This window comes from Chiloscyllium punctatum, chromosome 50 (genome assembly GCF_047496795.1).
Source record: "Chiloscyllium punctatum isolate Juve2018m chromosome 50, sChiPun1.3, whole genome shotgun sequence".
NCBI lineage: Eukaryota > Metazoa > Chordata > Chondrichthyes > Orectolobiformes > Hemiscylliidae > Chiloscyllium > Chiloscyllium punctatum.
The window spans coordinates 23,323,353-23,339,600 of NC_092788.1; positions in this window are offsets into that span (position 1 = coordinate 23,323,353).

A 16,248-nucleotide genomic window follows, 5' to 3' on the forward strand; every position below is an offset into this window, starting at 1 on the left:
CACACAGCGAGGGGGACACACGCACACAGCGAGGGGGGGAACACGCACACAACGAGGCGGGGACACACGCACACATCGAGGGGGGGGAAACGCACACAGCGAGGGGGGGACACCCGCACACAGCGAGGGGGTACACCCGCACAGAGCGAGGGGGGGACATGCTCACAAACAGCGAGGGGGGACACACGCACACAGCGAGGGGGGGGACACACGCACAAAGTGAGGGAGGGACACGCTCACACACAGCGAGGGAGGGACACAAGCACACAGCGAGGGGGGACACCTACACCAAGCGAGTGGGGGGACACACAAACACAGCGAGGGGGACACACACACACACACACAGCGAGGAAGGGACACGCACACACACAGCGAGGGGGACACACGCACACAGCGGGGGGGGAACACGCACACAGTGAGGGGGGAACACAAGCACACATCGAGGGTGGGAAACACGCACACAGCGAGGGGGGGACACACGCACACAGCGAGGGGGGGACATGATCACACACAGCGACGGGGGACACACGCACACAGCGAGGGGGGGGACACACGAACACAGTGAGGGGGAGACACCCGCACACAGCGAGGGGGGACACACGCACACAGCGAGGGAGGGACACGCTCACACACAGCGAGGGAGGGACATGCTCACACACAGCGAGGGGGACACACACACAGCGAGAGAGGGACACACACACACAGCGAGGGAGGGACACGCATACACACAGCGAGGGTGGGACACACACACACAGCGAGGGGGGGACACACTCACAAACAGCGAGGGAGGGACACACGCACACAGCGAGGAGGTGACATGCTCACACACAGCGAGGGGGGGAACTCATGCACACAGCGAGGGGGGACACACGCACACAGCGAGGGGGGGACACACGCACATAGCGAGGGGACACACACACGCACACAGCGAGGGGGGACACACGCACACAGCGAGGGGTGGGGACACACGCACACAGCGAGGGGGGGACACACGCACACAGCGAGGCGGGGGACACACGCACACAGCGAGGGGGGGACACACGCACACTGCGAGTGAGGGGCACACGCTCACAGGCAGCGAAAGAGGGACACGCTCACAGACAGCGAAGGAGGGACACGCTAGCACACAGCGAGGGGGGACACACGCACACAGCGAGGGAGGGGGACACACGCACACAGCGAGGGGGGGACACACGCAGACAGCGAAGGAGGGACACGCTCACACACAGCGAGGGAGGGACACACGCACACAGCGAGGAGGTGACATGCTCACACACAGCGAGGGGGGAACACATGCACACAGCGAGGGGGGACACACGCACACAGCGATGGAGGGGGACACGCACCCAGCGAGGGGGGACACACGCACACCGCGAGGGGGGGTACACGCAGACCGCGAGGGGGGAGACACGCACACCGTGAGGGGGGGACACGCAGACCGCGAGTGGGGATACACGCAGACCGCGAGGGGGGGAATACACGCACACAGCGAGGGGGGGACATGCACACTCACAGCGAGGGAGGGGGACACACACAAACAGCGAGGGGGGGGACATGCACACTCACAGCGAGGGAGGGGTCACGCACACACACAGCGAGGGGGGACACACGCACGCACACAGCGAGGGGGGGACACGCTCACACACAGCGAGGGGGGGACATGCACACTCACAGCGAGGGAGGGGGACACACGCAAACAGCGAGGGGGGGACATGCACACTCACAGCGAGGGAGGGGTCACGCACACACACAGCGAGGGAGGGACATGCACACACACAGCGAAGGAGGGACACGCTCACACACAGCGAGGGTGGGACACGCTCACACAGCGAGGGGGGACACGCACACAGCGAGGGGGGGACACACGTACACAGCGAGGGGGGACACACGCACAGCGAGGGGGGGACATACGTACACAGCGAGGGGGACACACACGCACACAGCGAGGGGGGGACACGCTCACACACAGCGAGGGGGGGACACACGCACACAGCGAGGGGGGGACACACGAACACAGCGAGGGGGGGACGCAGGAACACAGCGAGGGGAGGAGACACGCACACAGCGAGGGGAGGACACACGCACACAGCGAGGGGGTGTCACGCGCACACAGCGAGGGGGTGTCACGCGCACACAGCGAGGGGGACACACATGCTCACAGCGAGGGGGGGGACACACGCACACAGCGAGGGGGGACACATGCACGCACACAGCGAGGGGGGACACATGCACGCACACAGCGAGGGGGGGACACGCACGCACACAGCGAGGGGGGACTCACGCACACATAGCGAAGGAGGGACACGCTCATGCACACAGCGAGGGGGGGACACATGCATGCACACAGCGAGGGGGGACACACACGCACACAGCGAGGGGGCGGACACATGCACACAGCGGGGGGTGGACACACGCACACAGCGAGGGGGGTCTCACACACACACAGCGAAGGAGGGACACGCTCATGCCCACAGTGAGGGGGCGGCTCACGCACACAGCGAGGGGGGGACTCACGCACACAGCGAGGGGGGGGACTCACGCACACAGCGAGGGGGGACTCACGCACACAGCGAGGGGGGTCTCACACGCACACAGCGAAGGAGGGACACGCTCACACCCAGCGAGGGAGGGATACGCTCACACACAGCGAGGGAGGGACATGCTCACATACTGCGAGGGAGGGACACACGCACACAGCGAGGGAGGGACACGCTCACAAACAGCGAGGGGGGGACACGCTCACACACAGCGAGGGGGGACACACGCACACAGCGAGGGGGGGACACACGAACACAGCGAGGGGGGGACACACGCACACAGTGATGGGGGGGGACACGCACACAGCGATGGGGGACACACGAACACAGCGAGGGGGGGACACACGAACACAGCGAGGGGGGGACACAGGAACACAGCGAGGGGGGGACACACGCACACAGTGGGGGGGGGGCTCACGCACACTGCGAAGGGGGGCACACGCACCCAGCAAGTGGGGGGACACACGCACACCGCGAGGGGGGGTACACGCAGACCGCGAGGGGGGGGACACACGCACACAGCGAGGGGGGGACATGCACACTCACAGCGAGGGAGGGGGACACGCACACACACAGCGAGGGAGGGACACGCACACACACAGCGAGGGAGGGACACGCACACACACAGCGAGGGAGGGACACGCACACACACAGCGAGGTTGGGACATGCTCACACACAGCGAGGTCGGGACACGCTCACACACAGCGAGGGGGGAACACACGTACACAGCGAGGGGGACACACACGCACAGCGAGGGGGGCACGCTCACGCACAGCGAGGGAGGGACACGCTCACATACTGCGAGGGAGGGACACACGCACACAGCGAGGGGGGGACACGCTCACACACAGCGAGGGAGTGACACGCTCGCACACAGCGAGGGGGGGACACGCTCACACACAGCGAGGGAGGAACACACGCACACAGCGAGGGGGGGGACACACGCACACAGCGAGGGGGACACACGCACACAGCGAGGGTGGGACACACGCACACAGCGAGGCGGGGACTCACGCACACAGCGAGGGGGGACTCACGCACACAGCGAGGGGGGGACTCACGCACACAGCGAGGGGGGGACTCACGCACAGTGAGGGAGGGGACTCACGCACACAGCGGGGGGGGACACACTCACACACAGCGAGGGAGGGACACGCTCACAGACAGCGAAGGAGGGACACACGCACACAGCGAGGGGGGGACACATGCACGCACACAGCGAGGGGGGGACACATGCACGCACACAGCGAGGGGGGGACACATGCACACAGCGAGGGTGGGGACACGCACACACACAGCGGGGGGGGGGACACACGCACACAGCGAGGGGGACACACGCACACAGCGAGGGGGGGGAGTCACGCACACAGCGAGGGGGGACTCACGCACACACAGCGAGGGGGGGACTCACGCGCACACAGCGAGGGGGGACTCACGCACACAGCGAGGGGGGACTCACGCACACAGCGAGGGGGGGACACGCACGCACACAGCGAGGGGGGGACACGCACGCACACAGCGAGGGGGGGACACGCACGCACACAGCGAGGGGGGGACACGCACGCACACAGCGAGGGGGGGACACGCACGCACACAGCGAGGGGGGGACACGCACGCACACAGCGAGGGGGGGACACGCACGCACACAGCGAGGGGGGGACACGCACGCACACAGCGAGGGGGGGACACGCACGCACACAGCGAGGGAGGGACATGCACACACACAGCGAGTGAGGGACACGCACGCACACAGCGAGGGAGGGACATGCACACACACAGCGAGGGAGGGACACGCACGCACACAGCAAGGGAGGGACACGCGCACACACAGCGAGGGAGGGACATGCACACACAGCAAGGGAGGTACATGCACACACACACGCGCACACACACACACACAGCGAGGGAGGGACACACAGTGAGTGAGTAATATGCATACACACACATACAGAGTGAGGGGAGGACACCATCACACACTGCAAGAGGGGCGCGCGCGCGCACACACACACACACACACACACACACACACAGCAAGGGTGGGACACGCACCCACACAGCGAGGTTGAGATTCGCAGACAGAGCAAGGGTGGGACATGTGCTCAGAAAGCGAGAGGGGATACACACACACACAATACACACACACAAAGTGAGGGAGGGTCACGCACACACACATGGTGAGGGAGGGACATGCTCACACACAACGAGGGAGGTACAAAACACACACAGTGAGGAGAATTACACACACACAGCATGGGAAGGGGACACACACACGCATACACACACATATACACAGAACAATGGAGGGACACGTGCACACACAGTGATGTGTCTCCTCGGACATATCATCGTCCAGCTCTCACTCCAGTCTGCTCCTTCACAGGGTCACCGTCTCTGTGATTCCCAGGTACAACTAGGCCTCGATCCTCAGTGCGGATTTATATTCTCCCAGTTGTGAGTCAGCCTCATGCTCCTGCTCCAAGTTGCTCCCTCACACGGTCCCTCCCTCTGTGACTCGGTGCTGATTTCGAGCCTCCTGCTCTGCTTTATATCAAATCCAAGTCCCAGTCGGCCTTGACCCTCGCTGCTGATTTATATTCTCCCGCTTTGTGCTGCTCTCTCTCAGGTTCTCTCCCCTTGTGATTCCCAGGGGGTAGGCATCAAGCCTCAGCTGAGATTTATAACATCCCATTCCGCACTGCTCTCTTACAGGATCGCCGTTGTGCCTGGAAGACAGTGGGAAAGAGGAGGATTAGACAGAGCAGAGGGTGTTACAGTGATTGAAGGAGCTGTAGGGGATGAAACAGGTTATCTGGGGAGCTAGGCAGACCTGCAGTAACTAAAGAACGTTACTGGAAGATACAGCGAGAGTTGCAGACACTGAAGAAGGCAAAGGAAATAGAGAGATGGTGGATTGTTCATGACGGAGCTTTGTAGAGTCTAAAGGGCTTCAAAGTTTGGGAGAAGATCTGGAGCTCGGGTGCTCATTATTGTGGTTCTGTTCGCCGAGCTGGGAATTTGTGTTGCAGATGTTTCGTCCCCTGTCTAGGTGACATCCTCAGTGCTTGGGAGCCTCCTGTGAAGCACTTCTGTGATCTTTCCTCCGGCATTTATAGCGGTTTGTATCTGCCGCTTGCGGTTGTCATATCCAGCTGTCCGCTGCAGTGGACCGTATATTGGGTCCAGGTCGATGTGCTTATTGATTGAATCTGTGGATGAGTGCCATGCCTCCAGGAATTCCCTGGATGTTCTCTGTTTGGCTTGTCCTATAATAGTAGTGTTGTCCCAGTCGAACTCACGTTGCTTGTCATCTGCATGTGTGGCTACTAAGGATAGCTGGTCGTGTCGTTTCGTAGCTAGTTGGTGTTCATGGATACGGATCGTTAGCTGTCTTCCTGTTTGTCCAATGTAGTGTTTTGTGCAGTCCTTGCATGGGGTTTTGTACACTACATTGGTTTTGCTCATGTTGGGTATCGGGTCCTTCGTTCTGGTGAGTTGTTGTCTGAGAGTGGTTGTTGGTTTGTGTGCTGTTATGAGTCCTAGTGATCGCAGTAGTCTGGCTGTCAGTTCCGAAATGTTCTTGATGTATGGTAGTGTGGCTAGTCCTTTGGGTCGTGGCATGTCTTCATTCCGTTGTCTTTCCCCGAGGCATCTGTGGATGAAATTGTGTGGAGTTTGACCCCACCCCACAGCTCACCAATAGGATAAACAACACACTGAGAAATCTACAAAAGAAAACGGACAGATAACCAGGTTTGAACTAGAGAGAATGAAAACTGAAAGCAACAACACCCCCAGATTCTATGGACTACCTGAAGTGCACAAACCAGCCATCCCACTCAGACACATAGTATCACTACCAGGGACACCATCACACAAACTGGCTAAAGAACTACAGCAGAAACTGAAACACCTGATCAGCGGATCCAGACAATCTATACAATCGACACAGGAATTCTTGGACATCCTCAGAAATATACACATAGACAAGGAAGAAACCATGGTCTCATTCGATGTAACGGCACTGTTCACCTCCATCGACAAAAACCTAGCCAGAGAAACAATAGCCAACCTGCTGGACAGACACAACAGACAACAGGACGGTGAACCTATCAACAAAGACGGCATACTCAAACTACTGGACCTGTGCCTCACAACACACTTCACATTCAACAACCAAATATATGAACAAATCAACGGCACACCCATGGGCTCACCCATCTCTGGACTCATAGCACAAGCAGTAATGCAAAGGTTAGAACAAACAGTCTTACTGCAAATTCAAACCAAACTCTGGGTCAGATATGTAGATGACACCTTTGTCATCGTTAAAAACACAGAAATAGAGAACACACACCGGATCATCAACGCCACACTCACAGGAATCTGATTCACAAGAGAGAAAGAAAAGGACAACCAACTCCCATTCCTAGACGGGACGGTACAGAGAACACCGAATGAAAAATTCACCACAAAGGTATACAGGAAAGCCACACACACAGACCAAGTCCTGAACTATGAAAGCAACCACCCCAACACACACAAAAGAAGTTGCATCAAGACATTGTTCAAAAGGGCCACAACACACTGCAGTACACCAGAACTGCAAAAAGAGGAAGAAGAACACCTATACAATGTATTCGCCAAAAACGGATACCCCCGCAATTTGATTAGGGATTGTCTGTATGGATTTGCTCGACGACTGTCCTCTGATATTGATGAGGGCAGTGCAGATGATGTGGTTTATATGGAGTTCATTAAGGTCTTTGTCAAGGTCCCACACGGAAGGCTAGTCCAAAAGGGAAGATCCCATTGGATTTAAGGTAAGTTGGCAAATTGGCTCCACAATTGGTGGAGGGTTGGTTTTGTGATTGAAAGCCTTTGCCCAGCGGGTGTACCACAGGGATCTGTGCAGGAGCCATTGCTGGCTGTTACATACATTAATAACTTGGATATCAAAGCAGAAGGAATCATTAGTAGGTTTGCAGATAACATGAAAGGTGAGGGTGTTGTCCACAGTGAGGGGGATGGACTCAGGCTGCAGTCTGATATCGATCAGATGATAAACTGAGCAGAGTAATGTCAGACAGAGTTTACTTCTGATCACTGTGAGGTCATGCACTGTGGGAAGTCTAATAAATGAATGATATACATCATGAATGGCAGGTCCTCCTGGAGTACTGAGGGACACAGGGACCTCGGTGGGCAAGTCCCTGGATGTCTGAAGGTGTCAGCACCGGTAGACAGGGTGGGGAATACACCTGAACTGGGAGCAGGAGGGGGACCCACATCCTGGTGGGGAACATTGCTGGAGCTGCTCGAGAGGATTTAAACTGGTCTGGCAGGGCTGGGTGACCCCAAAGGGTCATAAGGTCAGAAAGAAAGTTGAGGCTGGTACAAATGTTCAACAGAGGAATATAAGGAGACAAGGGAGGGCAAGGACATAGCAGACAATGAGGGCAAACTGGTGGATTAAACTGCAGTTATTTCAATACAAAGGGCCAGACAGATAAAGCAGATGAACCCAGAGCATGGATGGGAACATGGGATTGGGATCCCATAGATATTACAGAAACACAGCTGAGGGAGCAACAGGACCAGCAGCTCAATGTTCCGGAGACAGATACTACAGGAAGGATAGAACAGGAGGAAAAACAGGAGGAGAGCTGGTGGGTTTGATTGGGGGAAATATCCCAGCAGTACCTCGAGGGAGGATTCATGTAGGATCGCCCAGGTAAACGATATTAGTGGAACTGAGAAATAAAAATTGGTCATTAGTTTTCTACGGTCGGACTACAGCGATAGGCAATGGGAGATGGAGGAGCAAATATGTCAGGAGATTTCAGATATCTCTTAGAATAATAGGGTTGTAATGATAGGGGATCTTAACCGTCCCAAACCTGGACTGGGATTGCTACTAAGTTAAACATTTGGATGGAAGGAATTTGTTAAGTGTGTTCCGAAAACTCCCAGTCATTATGTAAGTGGCCCAACTGGAGAATGGGGCTAAACCTGACCTCCCCTTGGGAAACAAGGTCGGGAACGGGACTGAGGTGTTAGTGGGGGAGCACTTTGGAAAGTTACCACAATTGTATTAGTTTGAAAATAGCGATTGAAAAGGACAGGCCTGGTCCACAAGTTAAAGTTATTCAATGGAGCAAGATCGTATTAGACAGGAATTTTTAAAGTAGATCTGGGGAAGCTATTGTAGATAAAGGGAAGTCTGGTAAGTAGGAATATTTTAAAGCCGAGATAAAAGGAGCGTTCAGCGCCAGCGTGTTCCTGTTAGTGTGCAGCTCAATGCTGACTGAATTAGGAAACACTGGCTGAGTTTCGAGGCTGTGGTCAAGTAAAAAGGGGGTCACATGTCAGATATAACTGGCTGACTCAAGGGAATCCCTTCAGGAGCATCGGGGCTGTAGGAATACACTTAGGGTGGAAATCAGGAATGTCAAAAGGGGATACGAGATTGCTTTGGCAGAGAAAGTTAAGGAGAATCTGAAGAGACTCTACAAGGGTATTAAGGGCAAAAGAAGAGCTCGGGACAAACCCGGTCTCCTTAATGATCAATGAAGGCAACGATGTGTGAAACTACAAGATCCAAAACAAATATTTCACTTTGGAACTTACTGTGGATAAAGACTGGGGCGCTCAGGGAACTAAACAGTGTTTGGCCTGACTACTATTGGAATACTGTGTGTAATTCTGGTATCAATGCCATTGGAAGGATGTCGTGGAACATGAAAGAGTTCAGAAGAAATGACCAAAGACGCTGCCAGGGTTGGAGGGTTTGTGCTTCAGGGAAAAGCCTGAATAGGCTGGGACTGTTTTCACTTGAACATGGGAGGCTGAGGAGTTAACCGATAAAAGGTGTTTAAAATCATGATGGTCATCGACAGGGTCAATAGACAAGGTCATTTCCCCAGGCGAGGGAAACTTTTCAAAGGGGTCTAAAGGACAACTGGCTCCCGCAGAGTGGATGGAATAAGCTGCCAGAGCAAATAGTGGAGGCTGATAGAAATACATTTAAAAGGCATGTGGATGGGTGTATGAATAGCAAGGGTTTAGGGGGATATTGGCAAAATTGTGGCAAATGTGACTAGAAACATCATGCAGGAGTTGGTCCGAAGGGCCAGTTTCCGTGCTGTACATCTCTATGACTCAACGTCTTGAAATGAGTCCACATTATAGAAAAGGAGGTGCTGGAGGTTTTAAAACTGTCGATGGAGTTCAATCTGAATAAATGCGAGGTAAAGCATTTGGTACAACAAACACGGGCAGGGCTTATACAATTAATGGCAAGACCTTCAGTAGTGTTGTAGAACAGAGGGACCTCAGGGTTCAGCTAAATAATTCTTTGAAGTTTGCAACATGGAGAGACAGGATCGTTTTAAAAAAGGTGCTTGCCTCACTTGCTTTCATTGCTCAGTCCTTTGGATATAGGAGTTGGGAAGTCATATTGAGATTATACAGGCCATTGGTGAGTCCTCTTCTGGAATACTGTGTCCAGTTCTGGTCGCCCAGTTATAGGAAGGATATTATTAAGCTGGAAAGGGTTGGGAGGAGATTTACTGGGATGTGGCTGGGTACGAAAGGCTTCAGTATAAAGAAAGGCTGAATAGGTTGGTATTTTTCACTGAAACCTGAATGTTGACAGATGACCTCATAGAAGTTTATAAAATCATGAGGGGGATAGATAGAGTTAATGGGAGTTGTCTTTTCCCATGGACGGGGAGTTTCAAGACAAGGCACTACATTTTTAAGTTTAGAGGAGAGACATATAAAAAAAGACACAAGAGGAACATTGTTACACAGAAGGTGGGTTGTGTGTGAAATGAGCTTCCCAAGGAAGGGGGGAACATGGGGACAATTACAATGTTTAAAAGACATTTGGATTATTACAGGAATAGGAAAGTTTTGAAGGAATATGATCAAGGAACAGGCAGGTGGGATGAGATCCGTTTTAGAGTATGGTTAGCGTTAACCAAACATTGCGGTATGACTTTCTGACTATGATTATAATGTTGTGTCATCAATTAAGAAAGGCTGCAAGAGAAAGCCAGGGAACTACAGACTGATGAGCGAGACATCATGGTAGGTCAGTTGTTGGAGGTCATTCTGAGAGGTAGGCCTTACATGCATTTGGAAAGATAAGGCCTGATGACAGACAGCCAGCATGGCTTTGTGCGTGGGAAAACATGTCCCATAAACTTGACTGGAGTTTGCTCAAGATGTGACCAAAAAGATAGACGAAGGCAGAGCAACAGACGTTGTTTTTGGTTTCTGCAAACCCTTGGTCAGGGTGTAGCATGATACATTGGTTAGTAAGGGTAGATCACAAGGGATCAGGGAGAGCTAGCCAACTGGATACAAAATGGGATGACAGTGGGAGACAGAGGGTGGTGGGAGAGGGTTGTTTTTCAGACTGGAGGCCTCTGACCAGCAGTGTGCTGTAAGGATTGGTGCTGGGACCACTGTTGTGCACCATTTACATAAACAATCTGAGTGAAAATATAGGAGTCCCTGTTAGTATGTTTATGGATACCAAGATTAGTGGAAGAGTGGGCAAGGAATATAGTTATCGAAGGGGATGGTAATCAACTGGGCCAGGGGGCTAAGGAATGAAAGATGGAGTTTAATTCAGGTGTTGGATTTAGTTCAGACAAACCAGGGAGGACTAACAACGGGTAATGGTTGGGCCCTGGACAGTGTTGTAGAAAAGGGAGAGACCAAGCGGTGCAGTTACATTGTTCCTTGGACTGCCATCACAGGGTGACAGGGTGTTGAAAGTGGCAATTGGCACACTTGTCTTCATTGGTCAGAGCATTGAGTACATGAGTTGGAGATATTGGTAACATTGTCGTCAATATTTCTCCTGGGCAGAGGAGGCCACGGGGTGACCTTATAAAGGTTTATGAAACCATGTATGGTCTAAGTAAGGTGAATTGCCAAGGGGAGGTGAGTCTAAAGCTAGAGGCATAAACGTGAGGTGAGAGAGCAAGGAATTAAAGAGGGAGCTGAGGGGCAACATTATCCACAGAGGATGGTGGATAAACGGAATGGACTGCCAGAGGAAATGGGAAAAACATTTACAACATGGAAAAGACACACATGGAGAGGAGAAGGTTTGAAGGGATATGAGCCAAACACAGGCAAACGCGACTCATTCCATTTAGGGAACCTTGGCCGAAGGGTCATGCTGTACAGAAACAGACCCCATGTCTCCAGTTATCGGAGGAGGAGGCTATTGAGACAAGGCATGTTTTTAGATTAGATTAGATTACTTACAGTGTGGAAACAGGCCCTTCGGCCCAACAAGTCCACACCGCCCCGCCGAAGCGTACCCACCCATATCCCTACATCTACATCGACCCCTTACCTAACACTACGGGCAATTTAGCATGGCCAATTCACCTGACCTGCACATCTTTGGACTGTGGGAGGAAACCGGAGCACCCGGAGGAAACCCACGCAGACACGGGGAGAACGTGCAAACTCCACACAGTCAGTCGCCTGAGGCGGGAATTGAACCCGGGTCTCCGACGCTGTGAGGCAGCAGTGCTAACCACTGTGCCATGTTATCGAGACTGAAGCAAGTTACAGTGATACGGATGGTCATCTGGACTGGAGGTTTCAAATATGTGAAATAATTGGTGAGAGGGAAGGAGATGACAGAGATAGGAACTGTTATAGGGGTTAGAATGATTGAAGACACTGGTCCTCAATACAAGCCAGAGGTACAGTGTTGGAGAGGGAATAGGGAACAGAAAGATCCCAGGCAGCATTACCACCCTCTCCTGGGAGGACTGCTTTCCCCTCAGTTGTTCTGATGTTCCCTAAGAAAGCACAGGCCTTGACTGATAACTGGGAACTCCCGATGCTGTCTCATTACAACAAAACTTGCAGCAGGCGTGGTGATTGAGCCTGGGGTGTGTCTGTACTGTGCTCCCCCTCCAGCACTTTCTCTATGTCATGTCTTGTTAGCTGATGTTTGGATCCCCCTTATTACTTTCTGCTCTGTGCACTGGAATGATCTTACCTGGCAGCAGGATTTATTGAAGACTCCCGACCTCCCTGACTTTGTCTTTCTGGCTGACCAACCATCGTCTCAACCAGCACTTGGCAAGTCTATTGAGTCAGGAACACCATGAGTACCTGTAGAAGACACAGAAATAGGCAGAATGGGAAATTAGACGAATGCTTTGAGGGTTACACATATAAAATGTCACTGAGCTCACAGAGATCTGGAAAATCCCAGTCTCCATTCCTGACCTGTGCTGCCTCACCTCTCCGGAGTGGAGAATTCTGTTGGCTCATGATCTGGAGTAGCTTCAAAAGTGAGAGACGCTGACAGAGGCAGCAATTAGACCCACACAGTGAGGGATACCACATGGAGAGTCACCAGAGTGCCGGGTCAAACAATTGAGCAGGGAGAAAGGGTTTTGATTCATGTTGCACTGGGATATACAAACAGTGAGCAGGCGAAGTGATGGCCTAGTGGCATTATTGTGTGAGAATTTATCCAGAAACTCAGCAAGTGTTCTCTGGACACAGGTTCAAATTCCACCATTGCAAATGGTTGAATGTGAAGTAAATGCTTCAAAAACGATGTAATTAAAAACCTGTAAGTGAGTATTAAACAATTACTGATATTAAGAAAAATCCATCGGGTGCATTCCTGTCTTTAGTGAAGTAATCTAAGATGGGACTGGGATATCACAGGTATTACAGAACAACAGCTGAGGGAGGGACAGGACAGGCAGCTCAATGTTCCAGGGGACAGATGCTGCAGGAAGGACAGAAGGGGAGCTGAGAGAGGAGAACTGCTGGTTCTGATGGGGTGAAACATCCCAGCAGGACTGAGAGAGGATATTCCTGCAGGATCGCCCAGTGACGCTGTGTTCATGGAATTAATCAATAACAATGGGGCTTCCCTGTCCTCGCATTGTTCTACCGACCCCGATAACCCCGCCCTCCTGCACCTTGACCTTCTCAAGATGGCGGCCCTCAGGCCCGCCCTCCCTCTTCCCTCAAACAAATGGCGGCCGTGACTCTGGGCCCCTTCCCTGATCAGAGACCGCCGCCTCCTTATCCGGGCCTGGAGCGTCTTTTTCGAGTTATTTTTTAACCTTTATCCGGGATTTGTGAAATCTCTCCGCTCTTTTCTCCCAGCGAGGCTCCCACACACCGGCTCTGAGCTCCGCTCTCTGAAGCTAATCGCAGCCGCTGCCGGAGAAAGCAGCTCCATGTCTCTCTTTCTGTGTCCTGATCAATGTGACACTGCGCATGCTCTCCATAGAAACCAAACTGCGCATGCGTCTGAGGTTATCGGTGAGTTTCCAGAGAATATTCATAACCGCACAGGATCATGGGTGAAATGTTACACATTAACACTTGCTCTGTCGACTTGCAGTCATTCAGATTGTTCGTGTGTAACTAGATTGTTCGGTCCAATTTAACCACGCTAGCCAGGTACGTAAATTACCAATCGTTCTGGGAGTTTGAAAGTAAATTTCTTACTCGAGTTGTGTAAACCGACCTGTGAATTATTCTCAGCTCGTCCCGCTACACTATTGCAAAATCACACATGTGTTTATGTCAGGATTGTGTAAATTTCCCTAATGCAAGTTATCAGATTTACATCTCAACTATTTCTTAAAAATCTCACATTGATTCATGGGAGAGATTTAATGCTCCACTCTGTAGTGAGGATAATCAATCTTGCAAAATAGTTTGCTTTCTAACCAATCCTGAAGCGTTCACTGCCCGAAAATACTTTGGCCCCGCCCTTTGATGTGAAGGGTAGTGCTTGTCACTGGCCACTCGGGTGTTTTTACCTATCTTCCTGGTGGTGGAAATTGAATAAAGATTCGTGCACTTTGTGTCCAAAAAGAACAAAAAGAAAAAAAAAACAGGAAGTTTCTCCCCTTCACTGTTTGATCACATAGCATTGCCCCTTGATGTGAAGGGCAGTGCTTGTCACTGGCCACTCGGGTGTTTTTCCTATCTTCCTGGTGGTGGAAATTGAATAAAGATTCATGCACTTTGAAAAAAAATACTTTGGCCCCGCCCTTTGATGTGAAGGGCAGTGCTTGTCACTGGCCACTCGGGTGGTTTCCTATCTTCCTGGTGGTGGAAATTGAATAAAGATTCGTAAAGAAAGAAAAAAAAGAAAAGAAAAAATACTTTGGCCCCGCTCCTCACTCACTCTGGTTGGCGGACCGGCCGCTGCTCGGTCCTCCTGTTCCGCCCCTTCCTCCCAATTGCAGAGTTGATTCAGGCGTGACTCAGCAGGCTAAGGGACAAGGGAAGATAGAGTCGATGCCTTGTGATGTGGTGAAAATATCTCGAATCTCGGATCTTGGATCGAGAGGCCTGAGTTCATTTCACAGTTTGTGCAGGTGTGTGTAACAACAACAACATCAACATTATTAAGAAAAAAACAAGGGAAGGCAGGAACAGAGTAAAAACAATAGAACATACAAACAATGTGGTGGGGCTCTCAATGTTCTGGTAATTTTAATCTTTACCATGTGTTTCAGGGCCCCAGTGCATCCCAGTACAGACTGTGCCACTCCTCCTTGTGCACAGCCAGATACCACGATTGTGGGGCAAGGTGATGTGGTGGGGTACAGATTCTGGATTAGTGATGCTGGAAGAGCACAGCAGTTCAGGCAGCATCCGAGGAGCAGTAAAATCGACGTTTTGGGCAGAAGCCCTTCATCAGGAATAAAGGCAGAGAGCCTGAAGCGTGGAGAGATAAGCTCGAGGAGGGTGAGGGTGAGGGTGAGGGTGGGGGTGGGGAGAAAGTAGGATAGCGTAAAAGAGGTGAGTGGGGGAGGGGATGAAGGTGATAGGTCGGGGGCGGGGGGAGGGTGGAGTGGATAGGTGGAAAAGAAGATAGGCAGGTAGGACAAGTCACAGGGACAGTGCTGAGCTGGAAGTTTGGAACTGTGGTGAGGTGGGTGAAGGGGAAATGAGGAAACTGTTGAAGTCCACAGTGATCCCCTGGGGTTGAAGTGTTGCAAAACAAAAGATGAGGCTTTCTTCCTCCAGGCGTCTGGTGGTGAGGGACCGGCGGTGAAGGAGGCCCAGGACCTCCATGTCCTCGGCAGAATGGGAGGGAGAGTTGAAATGTTGGGCCACAGGGCGGTGGGGTTGTCTGGTGCGGGTGTCCTAGAGGTGTTCCCTAAAGCACTCTGCTAGGAGGCGTCCAGTCTCCCTAATGTAGAGGAGACCACATCAGGAGCAATGGATATAATAAATGGTATTAGTGGATGTGCAGGTAAAACTTTGATGGATGTGGAAGGCTCCTTTAGGGCCTTGGATAGAGGTGAGGGAGGAGGTGTGGGCGCAGGTTTTGCAATTCCTGCAGTGGCAGGAGAAGGTGCCAGGTTGGGAGGGTGGGTTGTAGGGGGGGTGTGGAACTGACCAGGTAGTCGCGGAGGGAACGGTCTTTGCGGAAGGTGGAAAGGGGTGGGGAGGGAAATATATCCCTGGTGGTGGGGTCTTTTTGAAGGTGGCAGAAATGTCGGCGGATGATTTGGTTTATGCGAAGGTTTGTAGGGTGGAAGGTGAGCACCAGGGGCGTTCTGTCCTTGTTACGATTGGAGGGGTGGGGTCTGAGGGTAGAGGTGCAGGATGTGGGTGAGATGCATTGGAGGGCATCTTTAACCACGTGGGAAGGGAAATTGCAGTCTCTAAAGAAGGAGG